Source organism: Balaenoptera acutorostrata, chromosome 8, assembly GCF_949987535.1.
Source record: "Balaenoptera acutorostrata chromosome 8, mBalAcu1.1, whole genome shotgun sequence".
Lineage (NCBI taxonomy): Eukaryota > Metazoa > Chordata > Mammalia > Artiodactyla > Balaenopteridae > Balaenoptera > Balaenoptera acutorostrata.
In genome coordinates, this window is record NC_080071.1 from 41154767 (window position 1) to 41166605 (window position 11839).

Sequence of the window (11839 nt, forward strand, 5' to 3'; positions counted from 1 at the left end):
AATCTAATGACCAGCGTCCTTATAAGGGACACACAGAGGAGAGACACATGGAGAGAAGAGAAGACACAGAGAACGCCATGAGAAGACAGGGGCAGAAATAAGAGAGAGGCAGCCACAAGCCAAGGAAAGCCTGGAGCCACCAGAAGCTGGAAGAGGCAAGAAAGACTTCTCTCCTAAAACACTCAGAGGGAATGTAATTTTATTTCAGATTTCTGGACTCCAGAACTGTGAGAGAGTAAATTTCTGTTGTTGTAACCCACCCAGTTTGTGGTAATTTATTATGGCAAACCTAGGAAACTGATACAGAGTTCTCTCTCATTCTGCATTTCCAAATCTGTAAAACAGAGCAGCTGCCAAGGGATAGCCTGTTCTCCTTTTGTCTCAGAATAACGTTACCTCACCTTTCCTTGGTTTTCATTTAAGATTGATTTATTTGTCATTTTTAATCACATTTTTAATGCTTACTATGGGGAAAGATCCAAGAGATACCCTTGGATTCAAGAGGCTGACTAAAGAAAGCTCAGATGAATCTGGAAAATCAAAGCTTGCATGCTCTTGTGTCATAAGATGATAAACATTCATGAGCTGAAGATATCATGAGAACCCCAAAATTAAAATAGGGATAAATGTCACATTGGAGGCTCATTTTTTCCATCTCTCTTGATTATGCGCCTGCCACTAATCATGAAAAGTGGGTTGTTAGAAGAGGAAATTGTGAAATTGTGCAAAAGAGAAAAAAAATGTGTACCAATTGATGCAAACACACACAATTTTACATACAATTTTATGGATCCACCATTGACCACACAAGAGTCAATAGCCCTGTATTAGTTTGCTAGGGCTGTCATAACAAAGTCCTACACACTGGGTGGCTTAAATAACAGAAATTTATTTTCTCAAAGTCTGGAAACTAGAAGTCCAAGATCAAAGTGTCAGCAGGATTAATTCCTTTGAAAGCTGTGAGGGAGAAACTATTCCATGCCTCTCCCCTAGCTTCTAGTGGTTTGCTGGCGATCGTTTGGCATTTCTTGGCATGTAGAAGCATCAGCCAATCTCTTCCTTCATCTTCACATGGCGTTTTTCTTATATGCTGTCTATCTCCAAGTTTCCCCTTTTTATGACACCAGTCATAATGGATTAGAGGCCCACCTACTTCACTAAGACCTCATCTTAACTAATTACTTCTGCAATGCCCCTATTTCCAAATAAGGTCACATTCTGAAATACTAGGGGTTAGAACTTTAACATATGAATTTAAGGGGGGACGCAATTTAATCCATAATAATCCCCCAAATTAATTACCCTTGAGGTATGTACTACATGTTCAGAATTGTGCCCATTGTCATGTAAAGTAGAAAGAATTGTGTCATGATCTCTACTCTTAGAGAATCTCCCTGAATGGGCATGTGAAACAATGACTGAAAAAAATAAGATTATTTACTATGTGTGTCATGAAGACAAATACTGTATGATTCCACTTATATCAGGTATCTAGTCAAATTTATATAAATAGAAAGTAAAATGGTGGTTCCCAGGACTGGGGGTGGGGATGGGTAGTAAAAAGGGGAGCTGTTTTATTGTTTAATGGGTATAGAGTTTCAGTTTTGCAAGGTGAAAAAGCTCTGGAGATCTGTTTCACAGCGATGTAAATATATTTAACGCTACTGAACTGTACACTTAAAAATGGTTAAGATGATAAATTTTATGTTATATATTTTCTACAACAATAAAAAATAAAATAACTGAAGCAAAAAACTGAGTAGATGGGTGCATGAACAAATGAGATTCTAAAGTATGAAGAAAAAGTAGTAAGAGTGACAAAGAATAAGATTTCGTGAAAGTCATGAAAGACAAGAAAAGATTGAGGAAATATTAAAGGCCAGAGACAAGTGAGGAGAAATCACTCCCAACTTCAAGGGAGATTCTGGATTAGAAAAAGGACATTAGTGAAAAGCTGGTAAATATAATTAATTTTTAAAAATAAAAATAAAATTTAGTTTAGTTAATAATATTGTCCCAAAGTTCCATTCCTGTTCTTGATAATTGTACTATGGTAAGGTCAGATTAGTTAACATTAGAGGAAAGGGGGATTAGAGTTATAAGTTCCTCCTTTGACCTATTTTTGCACTTTTTTTGAGTCTAAAATGTGTTCATAATTTTTTAAAAATAGTCTTCCAGCACAGTATAAGCTGCTGTGTTCAAATTCGTTCAATTGTGTTCAAATCCTTACTAGCTGTGTGAATTTGAGAAAGTTACTTAACCTCTCTGGTATCATATTCCTTATATGTAAGCTGGGAATACTATAGGCATATACTTCCCTTGGTTGTTATGAAGATTAAATGAGTTAATATTAGTGAAGTGACTGGCACATAACAAATACTATAAAAGTGATAGATAAAAAATAAATTATTGCTAAAAAGATGTGTTGACTAGTTAAGAATGTAAATAGACTTGCAATTGGTTAATAAAACATCCAGAGTCTCTGAGAGAAAGCAAGGAGAAACAAGTCATTGAGAAGAGGCTCAGCTTTGGACAACATAAAGGATACTTTTTCCACTGAGGCTGGAGGAAATATTATGGGATGGGTATATGCTAACGTTTATCATTGAAAATAGGAAGTCAAAGGACTTTCCTACCTAAAAGATGCTTTATAATTTATAAAATAGAAAGGAGGATTCTTGACTAAATATGAGATGGCAGGAGTTAGAGCAGTTGGCCTGTGTGCATTTGTAGTTGGGGATGGAGGAACCTTCTGGGGAAGGAAAAAAATTAGGAGATCGTGTAGACATGTTGATAGTTGAACACCCTGTAAATAGACTGATGATATTTGCTAGAAGGAGAGCCCTTATCCTTGGAATTCTTTTAACAGGATGTTCCTATTTTAGGATTGCTCATGATAAACAGACCTAGGTCATAAGGATTTATGGTGCATGGCTCTCTGGAAAATGTCACACAAGCTAAGTGACTATTTGGGGTCCAAAATGGAGATATTTCATAACCTAAATGCTCCCGCTTCATAAAGTAATAACCCATGAGCATTTCTTAGAGACTTCATCTATTACTCTGGACCACTCAGTGCATGGCTAATGTGGGAATGATGGACCATGAGAGCTTTGCAAGGTGTCTTAGACCTCTCCAGGCTTCCCCTGTGCCTCTTGATTGCTTGTATTCTTGAATGTTTTTAGTAAAGCTTGATACTGGAGAAGATCTCTCATTTATGTGAGCCAATTTGATAATCAAATTCTTTAGGTTAGCTCAGTGACTAGGAAATAATGGAGCAGGAGGTATAAGGAAAAAAATTTGGAACAGAGAAGGGAGGTGACAAAGGACACATAGCTAAAGTGCTCAAGACCCAGCTGGACTAGAGACAATGAATGGGTAGTGTCACCAGTCCTCATGGACATGTGATCTCTCCAGTAGTGCCCGACAACCCGAATATAGGAACAGAGAAGGTGGATGATTCATCTAATGGAATCAGAGAGAGAGAGAGAGAGAGAGAGAGAGGTTGAAGTGAGGTGTTAGGAGGTAAAGTTTGAATATGGAAGGGAGTGGAAGTGTAAGAGCTGTATGGGGTGGGCTACGCAGCAACTAGACCTGAATTTGAATCACTGCCCGCCCCCTTCCCTTAAGCCTCAATTTCCTTATGTGTGAAATGGGATAATAATTCCTACTTCATAAGCTTGCCATATGGTTTATGTGAGATAATGGGGTAAAGCACTTAGGACAATATAAGTACACAGTAAATTGTAATTTTTATTGAATAAGTTGGTTGAAAGAAAATGGAGAGGTCAAGGAGATCAAAGCTCTGATGAAGTTAAGACATGCTTGGCAGGAACATAACTGAGAGGATTGAAAGAATCTGAAGTTGCTCAGAGAATGGAATGTTAGAGTTTACGATTTCAAGGGTGGAACAGTCCCAGGGAATAAAAAGGTGCAGAATGGGGACCCAGGGTTCCATGGGTAGGTAACATGCATGAGTACGGCGGTCACTGACGTTCGTGGAAGCCCAGAACTGTGAGGCTTCTGGGACAGGTCCCAAAAGAGTCCGTTTCAACGTTTTTGCTTTTCACTAATGTAAGCATCATGCAGCTACAACTTAACTCCACCTTATATCAGTAAATTCTTAAATAACACTATGAAATTTGTGTTGAAAATAGATTGATTTGGTTTTTATTATTTCCTATGTAATGAAAACACTGGTGAGGACAGTTGTGCCTCTCGTATCCTGTTAAGCTCAGTGCATCTGGTTCTGCTGTTTCCCCATGAACAGCACGTTACCTGAGGTCCATGAAGCAATGAGGCAAGAAACACTATGTGTGTAATGGCAGTTTTCATTTAAATTATATTATAAACAACATTCCATTTGGCTAATTTACAAGATCAAAAGCATAATTATTCTAACATAGTTTCTAAAGAACAAATTAGTTCAAATCACTAACAGATTTGCTGAAATTAGTTATGTAATATAGTACTTTAGCAGAATAAATGATTTAAACTAACATAACTTGTTGAGGTTAATAGTAACAAACTTGAGAATAATTCATAGACAAGGTTAGAAATATACTAATATTAATGTTAATGACATTAACATGATTCTTCTATATTTTAGTGATGTAACTAGTCCAGAAAACACATAGTAAGCAACAACAAAAAATTAGAACCTCCAATAGCGACCAATGCTGTTGAATATAATTATAAGAAATTATAAATAGGCAGGTAAAACTCTAATCCTAAATATTATATCCATGTGATATCCCTGTAATTTGTTTTAAGTGTAGATTAGGATTCTATTCAGAAGAATAATTTTATTTCTATTTTGAGTTTACAAAAATGTTACGTTATATTTACAAATAAATTTTTTTTCAATTTAGTCTATTCTACAAAATACCAAGCATTCAAATATTTAGGGACATTGGTATGACTGATTTTTTGGTATAATATAATAGTAAAGTATAATAGAGTATATACATAAACATAGTAATATAATAATACTACAGTTTTATGTTTTATAAAATTTTAGTTGGTGGATTTTGCCATAAATTTTCATCAGAATGGTTTCTTCTTTCCAAGTGAAAAAAGGAATGGTTTGACAGCTATTTCTACTATCATTGTAGACCAGTAGCCAAATCCATTCTAAAGTTACAGTGAAGATAAGATTTCTGGTGTTTAAATCCGTCAAAAGAGTAATATACTGTTGTATAACATTCATCTTAAAGGTTTAAATGCACTTTACCTTCTTTTCTTGCTTCTTTTCTCACATCTGCGCCTTTAATGCAAGATTTGGCCAAGTTCCTATTCTCTGGCCTCTTCTATTTTCTCTCCTTTAAAATAAATTATTGCAATCAAAATAATGCATGCTTATTACAGCTACTCAAATACTACCAAGAAATGTGGTGGTAAACAACAGTATCCCTCTACTTTTCTACCAATCCCACTTCTATTCCTCAGAAACAACTCTTAACAATTTCAATTTTAATAACTAAATAGTATGCTTCTATATACTTCAGTTTATTGATTTGATGACTCGATACTATCTATTGATTCAGCACTATGAATTTTGAGATTTAGCATATTTATACTTTCTCTTTTTCCCATCTCTGCTTCCTTCTCCCAATGTTTATAGTTAGATCATTATCTTTAATACTCCTATTGCTTACATTTATCACATTAAGTAATATCCTTAAACTTCTGTCTCTTGTTCTATTAATTTTAGGCAGGATCCCTTGACTCTCCACTTAAAAAATTAAGATATTTGGCTTCATACCCTTCCTTCCACTTTTCTTCCATCTCCATATCCCTTCCACATCCCACCTTCTACCACTTACCTCTTATTTTTGTGTTTTCAAGGCTGTTAACATTCACCTTCTTTCGTGCAACCACAGCCCAACTTTCTATTCTTTTCTATAGATTAAAGGTAGTGACCCAGAAACAGCATTTACATTATCATTATTATATAAATATAAATGTTGTTCAAAGTTGGACCAAGTACTATACTAAAATTGTATTACTTTTTTCTGTAGTTCTAAAGTTACAACCTCCAGGGACACTCAAAGGAGATTGTGGTGGCTTTGTAATGTCAATGTGTAATGTCATCAGCTAGGCTGAACTACATTTCCCAGGACTGCCTTCCCCACGTGATTCAAGTTAGAGTGGGCCGGGAAATTTTGTGTGAGATTTTGAAGGCCAAAGTGAAGAAGTAGTCATGTTGTTTTTATGCTCAGCAGTTTGAGGCAGGGGCAACAGGAGGTGTCAAACTCTCGCACATTTTTGCTTATTTATTGGTTCATCTTGTTGGCAAGGAGCAAAGCTCAGCCTGAAGTGGCTGCATCTCTCCCTAGATTTTTCAGTTTCTTTGACTTCTGGGCCAGGTGGATGTTTAATTCCGTGACAAAAGGAGCCAGCTTATCCTGCAGAACACACACATTATCCAAGTTGGAGGTGGTGAGAAATTGGCACAGATTTCAGTCTGCTCTTACTGATCTCAGCTAGTGTTCATTGGTTCTGATATGCTTACTCCTCACTGTTTTATTTATCTTTCCTTCTCCATTGAATGTCCTGCAGACTTCTTAAAGCCTCAGACATCAGATGCCAGTTGCCTTATGTAAACAGCTTCTACAACTGCGTGTGTGTATACGACTGATATAAATATTGTTTCCAACATTCATTTCAAATGAATTTTCTTTTTTTTAAAACATTCTACAATTGCTTAAAATTGTATCACATCTTAGCTTGCTTCATATTTTTTCCTGAAATTTCTCATTGCATTTCTTTGTTCCTTGAATTTGTGACTTTACCATACTCACATTTTTCTACCTCCTCCATCATATTGTCCACAAAGTTCCTTTTTCCCCTCCCAGAGATCTACTTCCTAGAGTCCTTTCTTTTCAATGCGAATCCCGAATTGTGCAAAGGTGTAGTTCTGAGATTTCACTGACTTTTTTACCAAGTTAGATTGACTGTTTCTTGGATCCCCTATCTCCTTTCTTTGTGTACTTTCCTGTATTGCTGGCGTATATCCTGTAGTCACTTAGAGAAAGGGTTGATGAAGAATGAGTCTTTTGAATCTTTGCATGTCTATGTATGTCTTCAAACACCCCTGATTTTTGTTGAACATAAGATATTTTTTTCCCCTTAGAACTTTGAAAGACTTCTTTATATAAGTTTTTAGTGCCTTTTATCCTTGGTACTCTATAAAATTTCATTACAGTATATCTTTGTGGGGGTCTTTTATGGAGTTCTGGACAGTTGGTGAGTCTTAATATAAAGGCTCAAGTCTTTTTCAGTTTGGGATAATTTCCTTCTCTTTTTATGTTTGATAATTCTCCCTCTTCCACTACCACCAACAAACACGCACACACACACACACACACACACACACAATTTTTTGTCCTGTCTTTCTAAAACTCTAATTAATCAAAATTTAAACATTCCATATTTGAATCCCCTGCCTGCCTCATCTTTTCACTAACATTTACATTACTTTCTAATTTTGGTCACATTTCTGGGAGTTTTTTTTTTTTCAATCCGCTTGTAATTCCTTTGCATTGCTTTTCTGTTCTTGGATTAAGAATGTAATATCTTTTTGAATCTCTCTGAATATATTAGATACTTTAGGTAGAATAGAAAACACATGTGGACCTTAGTTATTTAACTAGCTACACAAGGATAATAATAACTATTCTGTGGGATTATTGTTAAGTATTGAGATAATATATGAAAAATGACTTGTAAATTATAAAATATGTAAGTATAATATAGAAAAAAGATATGTAATTATATATTCCTACATAATAATATTTCAGAGCATGACAAATAAATGTTCATATTTATTTCTTTTTATTATTTTTTTAAAATAAATTTATTTATTTATTTGTTTTTATTTTTGGCTGTGTTGGGTCTTCGTTGCTGCACGTGGACTTTCTCTAGTTGTGGCGAGCGGGGGCTACCCTTCGTTGCGGTGCGCGGGCTTCTCATTGTGGTGGCTTCTCTTGCTGCGGAGCACAGGCTCTAGGCGCGTGGGCTTCAGTAGTTGTGGCACGTGGGCTCAGTAGTTGTCGTTCGCGGGCTCTAGAACGCAGGCTCAGTAGTTGTGGTGCACGGGCTTAGTTGCTACGTGGCATGTGGCATCTTCCTGGGCCAGGGATCAAACCCATGTCCCCTGCATTGGCAGGCGGATTCTTAACCACTGCGCCACCAGGGAAGCCCTAAATGTTTTTATTAACCTTGCTTTATAGTCGTATTCCCTTCTATATTGTTCCATACACATAAAATTCTGGCCAAATCACACAACAAAATTTTCCAAGTTATTTTTCTGAATCCTTTGCTGTGATACCTCCTTGCCTTTTTTCTTGTGGTATATATCCCCAATACTCATTTTCCACATCTTCTTCAGTAATAAAATCCTTAGTTTTTAGCAAGACACATCATTTTTCCACCTCTCTGTGGTTGATTATGAAAATAAGCAAAATCAGTGTATCCAACTTTTGGTAAATGTCCAGCAATAAAGGGGGCATGCTCTTCTTCTCTACTGCCTCCTCCCTTAGTGCTGGCTGGAATGCAGATAAGATGGCTGGAAATCAAGCAGCCATCTTAGAGCCGAACTGGAAGTTACATGCAGGAGATAGGCAGAAAAACAACAGAGAGGGAGCACCCTGGATTCCTATCCCCAAGCACTGTACTAGCGCTAGGCTAATTATATCCGGATTACATTTATGGGAGGGGGAGACAATTTCCTAGCTTGTTGGACCAATGTTTTTTGGGGTTTTTTAGTACTCAAAGATGAATCTAATCCTAATACACTAATATACTCCCCATGCTAATACACTCCTTATCAGTGCATGATACTATTTACTCATCTTTTGAGACTCAGTTAAAATATCACTCTCTCTAGTAAGCTCTGCCTTATTAGGCATCCCCAATCAATTTTAATGTCTCACCTCTAGAGTATATTTTTCATGAGACCAAGGACCCTGTTTATTTTATTCACTACTCTATGCCTAGTGCCTAGAACAACATGTAGGTCATATTAGGCACTCTTTAAATATGTTAACTATGCATAACTCTATGACCCTTAGGACTTAGTGGCTACCTACTATAACGTATATGCTTTTCCCTAAGTTTCTCCCCCAACTCAAATTATAACCTCACTCATAACCATAGGTGGGTAAAACCATATATGTCGTATCACTATTTTGCTCATTTATATATAGTACATTAGGACAGTGCTGATGAATTGAATGCTTTAAAATGAGAATAAACTTAATATATAAACAATAAAATTTTAAAGAAAATTTTAAACAAAATTTAAACAAAAATTTAATTTAAACAATTAAATTTTAAAGAAAATTTAAATAAAAGAAAATTTAAACAAAATTTAAACAAAATTTTAAAGAAAATTTAAACAAAAGTATTAAAATTTTGGGTGAAATACATCAAGACTGCCATCAAAAAGTAGTGTTTCCTCTCTCCTGATGATAGTGAGACAATTTAGTGATTCTATCTTTATTAAACATCATAGAGCAAATCATAGTCTGACTCTGGGCAGTTTACTGAACTTCTAAGCCTCAGTTTTTTCATCACTAATGTGGGGTTGATATCTATCATATTTGGCATCTTGCTCTGTGCTTAACACATATGCTCAGTAAATGATAGCTACATTTCTTATAATGACTAATAAGACATTACCTTTAAAATGTAAAGTTTTATGTACACTCATTTAATCACCAAATATTTGCTTGGTCCCTACAATGTAACAGTGATCTAGATTCTTAGGATACAAGGTCCATGCTCATCCTCCAGGAATATAGCCCCTAAACAAAAAATTACAAATGGGATGAGTGCTATTGGGAAAAAGCAGGCAGAAGTGGGCCAGTTCATGAAGAGTGTGCAAGTCATGGTGAGGATTTGAGAAAGCAATTGTAGGGTTTTAGGAAGGTATGCAGGACTCATAGGTCAGGTTAAAAGATTATGCTAAAAGATTACTCCTCCCCAGACCCTCGGCCTCCTTGTCTTTTAGTTTCTACTCACCCTTTGGAACTCAGCTCAAATGACATTTCCTTCAGGAAGCTCCCTACCAGTGCCCCAGATTACATATGGTTTTCCTATTACTCACCTGGTCTTTCTCCTTCAGAGTATCACAAATAGAATAGAATAGTTAATAATAAGCATAAAAACACTTGCGTGTAAATAAGATTTTTAAAACAAATCATTCCATATGTATCATATTTTCTATTTAAACAAATTCTGTTATTAATTTTTTAAGACACAATCACCTCTTAATTATATTTTTAGGTGAGCAAGTCCAACTTTTATAATATTTTATTTTATTAAAAATCAATACTTGTGAATATATGTGTATATATAATAATTTATATAAATGGGTATAATTTTAAATATAAGAGACCATAATGCATATATGCTTTTAACACATATATTTTTAGGATATTAGGTAGTAGCACTATTCTAAATAATAACATGTTCCATTTGAAGCAAGAGACTGAATATACATATAAGTCACTTATTTAACAGTCTATTTATATTTTTAATATGTTCAAATTTAACATATTTTAAGAGTAAAGTAAGTTACTCAGTTTTTCTCTTAAAATCATGGTAATATTGCTGAAGTCCTTCTAACTTGCTTCCCTTTGTTATAACACCTAGCATCTTTCAAATGTTTAGAAATCTACTGTGAACATGTTTTTTTTCAAATGTAAGAAAAGCCAATTGATTTTTTTAGCAACAAAAATCAGGTTGTAGGAGAAAGAGGAAGGAGACTGATGCATTCATCCTAAAATGGCAAGGCTAACGTAAAAGAGAAGTAGAAGTTTATGTAAATGAAGGAGGTTAAGATCCAAAAGGTTATGACACAGTTGGATCATTCTCATTACAGAGGCATTAACATAGATGAGTACAATCTGCAGACCAGCTAAATCCAAATTGCACAACTGTACCCAAGGGAACTGAACAATTTCAATAGTTTCCTTAAACATAGAGCTAAACAGTTTGAGTTTGAAAGGGTTGCTAAGTTATTTAGAAGAACTGTTTAATCTTTAACAGTAAAATATTAAGCCAAAGAGATTTTTTGATCTATGACTTATTTCTAGAGAGCAATAAATTTATTATTCACATATTCTGAATGAGCTTGCATCAATCACTACAAGACATTCAATCAAATTCATCTTGAAAAATGAAATGGCAAATGCATTTAAATTCAAGAAAGCCAATATGGGGCAATTGACTATAATTAAGACTGTTCACTGGGATGAGGTCTACTAGATTCATGAATATATAAGAAAGAGCCTTGAAAACACTAAAATACCAGAGTTGGGATTTTAACAACCAACTGAAAAGAATAAGATTGGAAAGAAGGTTTGCCTGAGTGAGTGAGCAAGTTTACCGAGTGAGTGATGAGTACGTATGTGTGTTTTGGGGTGTGTGTGTGTGTGTGTGTGTATGCACACGTACAGAACCACAGTTAAAGTTACCAAAAGGAAAAATTGTAATTCTTCTTCCTCCCAACCCCCAAGCCTCACCACTATCAGAGAGTAATATATTCTCTATCTTTACTCCTCCTCTAAAATAAAGCCTTGAATTCTTGTGAGTTTCTACTTAAATAATGAAAAATTGACAGGACAAGTTTTGGAGTGTATAATTTAAGAAGAGTATGCCCTGGTGGTATAGTATCAGACGAATTCACTTTCTGAAACCAAGCTTTTAGGGAGAAGCAGGAGGTTCCTGCCACCCTCTTGAGTAGGTACTAGTTGAGCAATATCCTAAGTTATTATTCCTGCAGGCACAGACAGTCAATCCCAGTTCACAGAGCAAACTGTGCCTGCTTATG

At 35.4% G+C, this 11839-nt stretch overlaps 1 long non-coding RNA gene across 2 annotated transcripts in view; it reads right to left on the reverse strand.

The window, feature by feature from the left end:
* The window catches only part of LOC130708763 (uncharacterized), a 108005-nt gene extending 101969 nt beyond the window's left edge, over nucleotides 1-6036 (reverse strand). For both annotated transcript variants that reach the window (XR_009009137.1, XR_009009136.1), the window contains exons 1-2: nucleotides 5826-6036; nucleotides 5234-5321 (exon numbers count right to left, since the gene is read on the reverse strand). This is a non-coding gene — a long non-coding RNA (uncharacterized LOC130708763). The remainder of the gene's footprint in view (nucleotides 1-5233; nucleotides 5322-5825) is intronic.
* Nucleotides 6037-11839: the final 5803 nt, after the last annotated feature.